Here is a 7995-nt window from a genome sequence, read left to right on the forward strand (position 1 = left end):
ATGGGTGGTGGTTCCTCTTGGCCTCCCGCATCGTTGTCCATACCGTCGATGTCTGCGGAGACGAAGTCGAGCATGTCGGTTGAGTCATCGACAGTGGCTATTAAGTGGGTGGTGGGTGGGCGTCGAATTTCTTCGTCGTCCGCATCCCAATCCTGTTGGCCATAGTCCGGCCAGGGCTCTCCTGACAAAGAGAGAGACCTTAGTGAATTCAGAATGTCGCTGAAGGGCGAGTGCTAAAAGATATCCGCGGCGGTGAATTCCATGATCGGCCCCCAATCGGATTCGATTGGCAGGGGCACGGATGGTTCGGGGTCCGGAAGAGAGTCCGACACCTTGGAGTCACGGGCTGCGCAGAGGATTATGCTGGTGTTTGGCTCGATCACCGTCGAGACTGCAGCCCCTGAGGTGGTGTCTAGCCACCCGTCCTCGATTGGCGCAGTTGGCTCCGAGGTAAGGGTCGAAGCTGATGTGGGCGCGGCCTCTGGAGTATCGTCCGGTGGCAGAGCTAGGTCATACCCATCGCGACAGTGCGGCACGCCCGGCTGTGGCTCGAATCCGTCGAAGATCAAGTCTCCGCGGATGTCGGCCGTGTAGTTCAAACTTCCAAATCTGACCTGATGGCCAGGGGCGTAGCTTTCAATCTGCTCCAGATGGCCAAGCGAATTAGCCCGCAGTGCAAAGCCGCCGAATACGAAGATTTGTCCGGGGAGAAAAGTCTCACCCTGGATAGTATCGCTATCGATGATAGTAGGAGCCATCAAGCCTAACAGTGACGACACAGAGGAACTCTCAGTGAAAGCACCAATGTCGGTGTCAAAACCGGCGGATCTCGGGTAGGGGGTCCCGAACTGTGCGTCTAGGCCGAATGGTAACAGGAGGCAAGGGACACGGAGTTTCACCCAGGTTCGGGCCCTCTTGATGGAGGTAAAACCCTACGTCCTTCTTGATTGGTATTGATGATATGGATGTTACAAGAGTAGATCTACCACGAGATCAGAGAGGCTAAACCCTAGAAGCTAGCCTATCATATGATTGCATGTTGTGATTGTTGTCCTACGGACTAAAACCCTTCGGTTTATATAGACACCGGAGAGGGTTAGGGTTACACAAGGTCGGTTACAAAGGAGGAGATATCCATATACGTATTGCCTAGCTTGCCTTCCACGCCAAGTAGAGTCCCACCCGGACATGAGATGAAGTCTTCAATCTTGTATCTTCATAGTCTAACAGTCCGGCCAATGGAGATAGTCCGGCTATCCGGAGACCCCCTAATCCAGGACTCCCACAACCACCCCTTGTCAGACTGGGCATCTCCATCGGCAGCGTCAAGCGTGGGTGGACGCACTTGGCGTCCATCATGGCCCACTTGCTCCGGAAGCCTTCGGGTTTCTTCCCCGTCTTCGAGATCGAGTTGGCCTTGTCGGCCACGATGAAGTTGGCACACCCATAGGTACGACCCTCCTTGACGTGGAGGAAGAAGAAGTGGCGCAGAAGAGCCACAGACGGCATCACTCCGAGGTACGCCTCGCAATAGTAGGCGAAGATGGACAAGAGAAGTATGGAGTTGCGATGAAGATGCATCGCCCGCAGTCCATAATGGTCCAGGACCTCGAAGAAGAAGAAGTCAGAAAAGGGGGAACCAATCCTGCGGTGATGCTGCTTGTAAAGAAGGGGAAAATGTGCTTCGTTCGGGCTCCGGCACGGCAGAGCCGACCCGGAGCTCGGTCTTCCCCCTCTCGTTGCTTTCCCCCGCCGTCAGCAAGGGCATAGCGGCGAGGTTCTTCTTTGAGACGTTGGGCAGATCGAGGGCTGGCTCGTACCAAGCCGGCGGCGAGGCAGCCTTGGCCTTGCGCGGCGCCAGAAGATTGAGGCAGATCTGGAGGTCTCGGAAGCAAGGGGCGAGAAAGGGGATCTGGAGCAAGGTGGAGGAAGGCAATGAAGGCAAGCGTAGCCAGCGCCTGCCTTTTGTCAGTCGGGCAGTTGCCGAGGCAGCGTGGGGGAGCGGAGACGCCCACGTCCAATCAGCCGCCACACGTCTACCAAGGTCGCAGGCTATTGGGGCCCGTGGCGCTCCGCACTTGACCTTTGGCTTCACTTCGAAGCGAAGCCCGAGCACGCCTTGGGCCCGTGGGCTACTGTCGGTGTTCTAGGAACGGGGGTCCCCAGACTTGCCTGCCTGCGGCCCACGGCGTGGCTCTGTGAACGGGCACGTACGACCCATCTTCACCAACAAGCACTCAAGACCCTCGCGAGGGGCCAAGCCTCGCAAGGCGGATGACACAAGACCTCCTCGGGAGCGCCCTCACCAGGCTGGCTCGCGAGGGGAGGAGAGTTCAACGCAAGGCAAACCTCGCGAGGTTCTAGTGACGTGAGGCATGACGATCAAGGCCATGGGGGTGCCAGCGCGCATAGTGTCCTTGTTTCCTCTTTGGTGCTAAGGGAGCAAGCGCAGGCGCGGAGTACCAAGGCGTCAAGAAAAGGTTTCCATATTGGTGCAACAAGACCAAGACCAACAAAACGGCAGGACGGAGGTCACCATGGAGCCCAAGATGGCGTCACCACCAGAGCCTTTTGCAGGCGAAGACTGCATTTGTCAGGATAAGCTGTATTAGCTGTCCCCTTTCAAATTGGCCGTTGTTGCCTCCCTTCCCGCTCAATATTTGCGGAGAGGACCAGTGCCTCTATAAATAGGACTAGCCACCACCGTAGGAGGCAAATGATGGGGGATCATCCTCACCCACACAAGTTAGCCAAGCACAAGAACACCTCTCCTCAGGAGGCTGTTCTTCCCCTTGTACTATTCATCCTTAGCCCAAGAGGCAATCCACCACCACCACACTGGAGTAGCATATTACACCACAACGGTGGCCCTAACTAGTATAAATCTTGTGTCCTTTGTGTTGCGAGTTCGTAGAGTTAGCCCTTGAGGTCTTAGTGAAGCTAGGACGTGGATTGGTAGGGGGAGATCTTCACGCGCACCCCAGTGTTTGAACCTTGAGGGTCTTGCCAGAACCCGAGATCCGACAATGGTAATAGGAGACAGGGGACACAATGTTTACCCAGGTTCGGGCGCTCTCTATGGAGGTAATACCCTACTTCCTGCTTGATTGATCTTGATGAATATGAGTATTACAAGAGTTGATCTTCCACAAGATCGTAATGGCTAAACCCTAGAAGTCTAGCCTGTATGACTATGATCGAATATATCCATCCGGACTAAGCCCTCCGGTTTATATAGACACCGGAGAGGACTAGGGTTGTACAAGGTCGGTTACAGAGAAAGGAATCTTCATATTTGGTCGCCAAGCTTGCCTTCCACGCCAAGGTGAGTCCCATCTAGACACGGGAGAGAGTCTTCGGTCTTGTATCTTCACAACCCATTAGTCCGGCCTATGTCCAATAGGCCGGACGCCCGAGGACCCCTTAGTCCAGGACTCCCTCAGTAGCCCCTGAACCAGGCTTCAATGATGAGGTGTCCGGCGCGCAGATTGTCTTCGACATTGCAAGGCGGGTTCCCTTTTCTGAATACTCCAAGATAGTCTTTGGACGAAACGACCGTGTCCGGACCTGCAACACGTACCATAGCCGTAGAAAGTATAGTATTTCTTGAGTCCAGTCTGCCGACAACTTTTGTAACGTGACATCACGCTTGCCCGGTCATTATTTTGAACCGTTTCTGGTCTCGCCGTTCCACGTTTTGAGGTGTGGTTTTTATTGGCACGTTCTGTCGAAGCAGAGACCATGTCCCCTTATTGCGGGATTCTCATCAATACGAGCGTGGGTAACCCAACCGTTCTGTTGGAAAGATTCCTTAGGAATAGGCAGATTTTCAGGCTTAGGAGGAGGCGTTCGATACCCGCTGCCTTTATAAAGGAACCAAGGGCCGTCCTTTTTTTACGCTAAGCCTCTCCTCAACCTTTCCAACCTCGAGTTCTAGCACCCAAGGTTGGACTTCATTGCTTCAAGCTTCCCCATCATGTCCGGACCTAGCCCTCAAGGCCGATGGGTGGCTTCCTCTGTTACAGAGGAGGATATTGCAAAGCTTCGGGCGGCCAGATACCTGATCGTGGAGATCCCCCACAGGCTTCCTGCTCAAGGACAGGTTATTCCGACCCCCATATCCGGTGAGAGGGTCGTATTCGTCTCTCACTTCCCCCGAGGGCTAGGGTTCGCTCTTCACCCCTTCATCTGGGGGCTAATGTTTTATTATGGACTAGATTTTCATGATCTAGCTCTAGATTCTTTCCTCCATGTCTCGGCGTTTATCATCACGTGCGAGGCCTTCCTCCGAATCCCCCACACTTCGGCTTATGGCTCAAGACCTTCAGTGTGAAGCCGAAGGTACTCGATGGGGAACAGGCGGAGTGCGGCGGTGCTGCAGTAAGCAAGCTTACCAACACTCTCTGGCCAAAAGGCTCGTTCACCAAAACTTCCAACCAATGGCAGTGAGACTGGTTTTACGTCACGGAACCCCATGGTACCAAGTGGGCAGCTATACCTGCCTTCCGTTCTGGCCCTCCGTTACAGCTTGCATCAAGGATTAATAAGGGGCTAGACTGGGGATCAGTTGATGAAGTGCAGACTCTGCAGAGCCGCATCCGAACCCTCCTTGAGAAGGACATCGATCTTGTCGACGTGATTCAAGTAATGCTAGTCCGCCGAACCCTGCCATGCCAGCGTAGGCCTCGCCACATGTGGGAGTTTAATCCGGAAGGACCACAAACCCTCCAACACTTCTTCGGCACTACGCACAAAAGGATGTGGAAGTTGTTGTTCGGGAAGCGAAAACATTGGCCGGACACCACTAAGGATGCCGGCTTCGACTGCAACCGTCCGGATACTTCGGTAAGCACTTGACTTCCGAACACTTTGTAGTTAAGTATACGTTACTGAGCAAGCTATCTTCTTCCATGGATGGATAAATAAAGCGGAACAAATTAGGTGTTCGGCCCCCCTTCCCGAAGACCCAGCGGATCCCGTATTAATAAGGATGCTGGCCCCGGCACCATACCAGATGCCTGTGAAGGAGGGCAAGGCGGAGAGTGGGAGGATTGTGTCTGGGGGAATCAAGATTCCATCGTCGAAAGACAAAAGTGAAGGGGAAGTCAACATCTCTTCCTCCCATGGAAAGAAAAGGGCCGCCTCCGAAGGTTGGGAGGAAAAGGCTCCTAAGCGAGGCAAAATGCCTCTGTCGGGTGGCTCAGGCTTGGAGGACAACGCCACCGCGCAGTCTCATGATGAGGACAAGCCTCAGGCCAAATCGTAAGTGAACAAGGGTGTTTTTAAACATGTCCCGTTCCTTTCTTGTAAGATCTAGAATATATGTTTTTCTGCAGTTCGGCACACAGTCTTCTTCAACAATCGTCTTCCTCGGGGGATCTTCTCCCAGAGATGTTGGAAAGCGAGAAGCCTCCACCAGTCTCCTTGCCCAATAGGGTGGACGATTTCGAGGTGTCGTCGCGGAGGGTCTCCCCTGATCAACAATTGGTGCGAGGGATGACGAAGACACTACCCGAAGGTGATACTTCGGTGGCCCAGGGTCCGGGGACCAACAATGAAGGCCTGAACTGTCCGGTCTACAGCCGGAGACGAGTAAACGGATCCCTTCAAAGGGAGGCCGTACTCCTACAGCAGCTTCTGGAGATCCAAAGGCGCCAGATATATTGACAAACATGCTGCGACAGGCGTCCGTCTCAAAGGAACATCGTACCTTGATGGGCACGGTGATGGAAAAGGTCCTGTCTGCGAAAAGCGGATTGAATGAGGCCTTTATGGGCTTGCTAAGAGGCTTCGAGGTCTGTACTGTAATATTTTTGATTGTTTTTTATTCACAAAATGAATCTGTATATAGATAGTAGCCCCTAAGACTCTGATTGGCCTCTCGAGGGAGGCGATCAGAGGATCAAAAGATATGCCCAGGAAATAATCTGATTAAGTGGAACATAGGCTGTGACCTCCCCGACGACTGCCCGGACTACAGAGGTTGCAGATTTGCAACACAAGATTGATGAGGCGGATAATGACATCGCGCTTATCAATAGGCGACTTGACGAGGCACAACGTATGTTTTTGGGGTAGTCATAATATGCACATGTTTTATAAGCATGGCTGGAAGTATTGTGTAATAAGATATACATATCTGCAGATGGTGCTGCCGCAGTCGAGATCCTTCGGGCTGAGCTATCCCGGGCCAAGGAGCAGGCCCGAATTAGTAATGCGGTTGCCGAAAAGGCATCTGTCAAGTTAAAGGCCGAACAGGCTGCTCGGCACCAATACGAGGAGAAAATATCCCCGATGACGCTTGAACTAGAGGATGCCTCTAACCGCTGCGGACTTCTGAGAGGGATATTAAAGCAAAATGGCTGATCTTGACAAGGCCTTACAAGAGGCAAGAGAAGCCCGGCCCGAATCTAGAGCGGACAGGGAGGAGATCCGGCAAGCTGGGGAGATCGCGGCTGGTAAGCCCTTTTTATAACAAACTAAGTTCAGCGATCCGAATTATGCCCCGCTTAATCAAGTGTGGAGTTCTCCAGATGCTTTATTGGATTTGCCGAGGAGTGCTTCCAATGCGGCGCAGTTTTACCAAGCGCAGGAAGGGTATGCAACGGAGAAGCTGTTCTGGTCGCAATTTGGTACGTCAAAGCGCCCACTATTGCTGAACGAATAGATGACCCAATGGGCAGAGCTGCACCAGATATCCGGCGCTGCCATGAAAGACGTCATAGTTCGGTTGTGGCCGACCGAGCCAATTCCGGATAGTTATTTTGGTTTGGTGCGGTGACTTGCTGACGCGGTGCCGTGTATCAACGTTGTTAAGCGATCAGCGTGCATTGAAGGTGCACGGATGGCCTTTGCCCGTGTTAAAACATACTGGACGAAGATGAAGGCCATTGATGTTGCAGCGAAGAGTCCACCCAAGGGCAAGGACCATCACGCACCAGAGCATTATTTCGAAGATGTCTTAGAGGCTGCCCGCTTGATAGAGGGTCAGTGCTGGAAAGATATGATATTCGAGTAAGATGTATTGACATAGTAAAAGACAATATTATGAAATAATAAAGCTTATTATAGAGTTGCTTAAAGCTTTGAATCCTCCTGTGCGGCCGTTTTTATGCAATCTAAAAGTTTTCTAGTCATCGGCTTCAGCCCCCTCATAAGAAATGCGGGGGTGTTCGGAAAAGCAATTGATCACTCTTAACCCAACGTCTTGGTCCATAAAGGAGGTGTCAATGCGGTGAACTAGGCAATCGGACTATAGGGCGTTAACACTTTCACTTAGCCACAGGAATTTTATGATGGATCTACGATATAGACCCTGTTATGTACGCGGTTATCCCAATGCGGTGCGTTACATGTATGACCTGAAAGAAGGTCCTTCGCATAATACGGGGGAATTGCAAAAGATCCCGTTAAGTCGTCGAGCGGTTGACCAGCTCTCGCCGCATCATAACAGTCAGTTTTTGGCTTTCTCTACTGAGGTGTTTGACCGGATGAACCAGAAACGCAATCGTAGTAGTTCTCCCTTTACTACCCTAGATGATAGAGCAGAACATAAGGTAGCAAGCATAGGAGCCGGGCAACCCAACTATAGACCCAAGACATGATTCGGAGCTGATGCATATAAGGCCGAACTCGTGACGCCGAAGTATGCTATGAAGCTGTTCGGACTTTGTTGGCGACTCATTTTGTTCCCCTATCAAGCCCCTGGCAAGGTATGCCGGGGTGGGTGTGTGAAATGACCAAAAGGAGCAAAATTCGGTTCTTTATAGAAAAGTGAATACCGGATACGGAGTATATTCACTATAACCTGAGTGACATGCCAATTGTCATTTTATAGATAATAATGCCACAACCCCGGCTATTTGACATGCCAGGGGTCGGCGGCAGAGGAAACAGTCACTTTACAGGCTCACAAAATAGAGAGTGCGGTCTACAAAAAGTTGTTTTGGACCTCCTGTCGCATGTCTGTGCCGCCTTTCCTCGATGGAGGGGCTC

This window comes from Triticum urartu, chromosome 7, assembly GCF_003073215.2.
Source record: "Triticum urartu cultivar G1812 chromosome 7, Tu2.1, whole genome shotgun sequence".
NCBI lineage: Eukaryota > Viridiplantae > Streptophyta > Magnoliopsida > Poales > Poaceae > Triticum > Triticum urartu.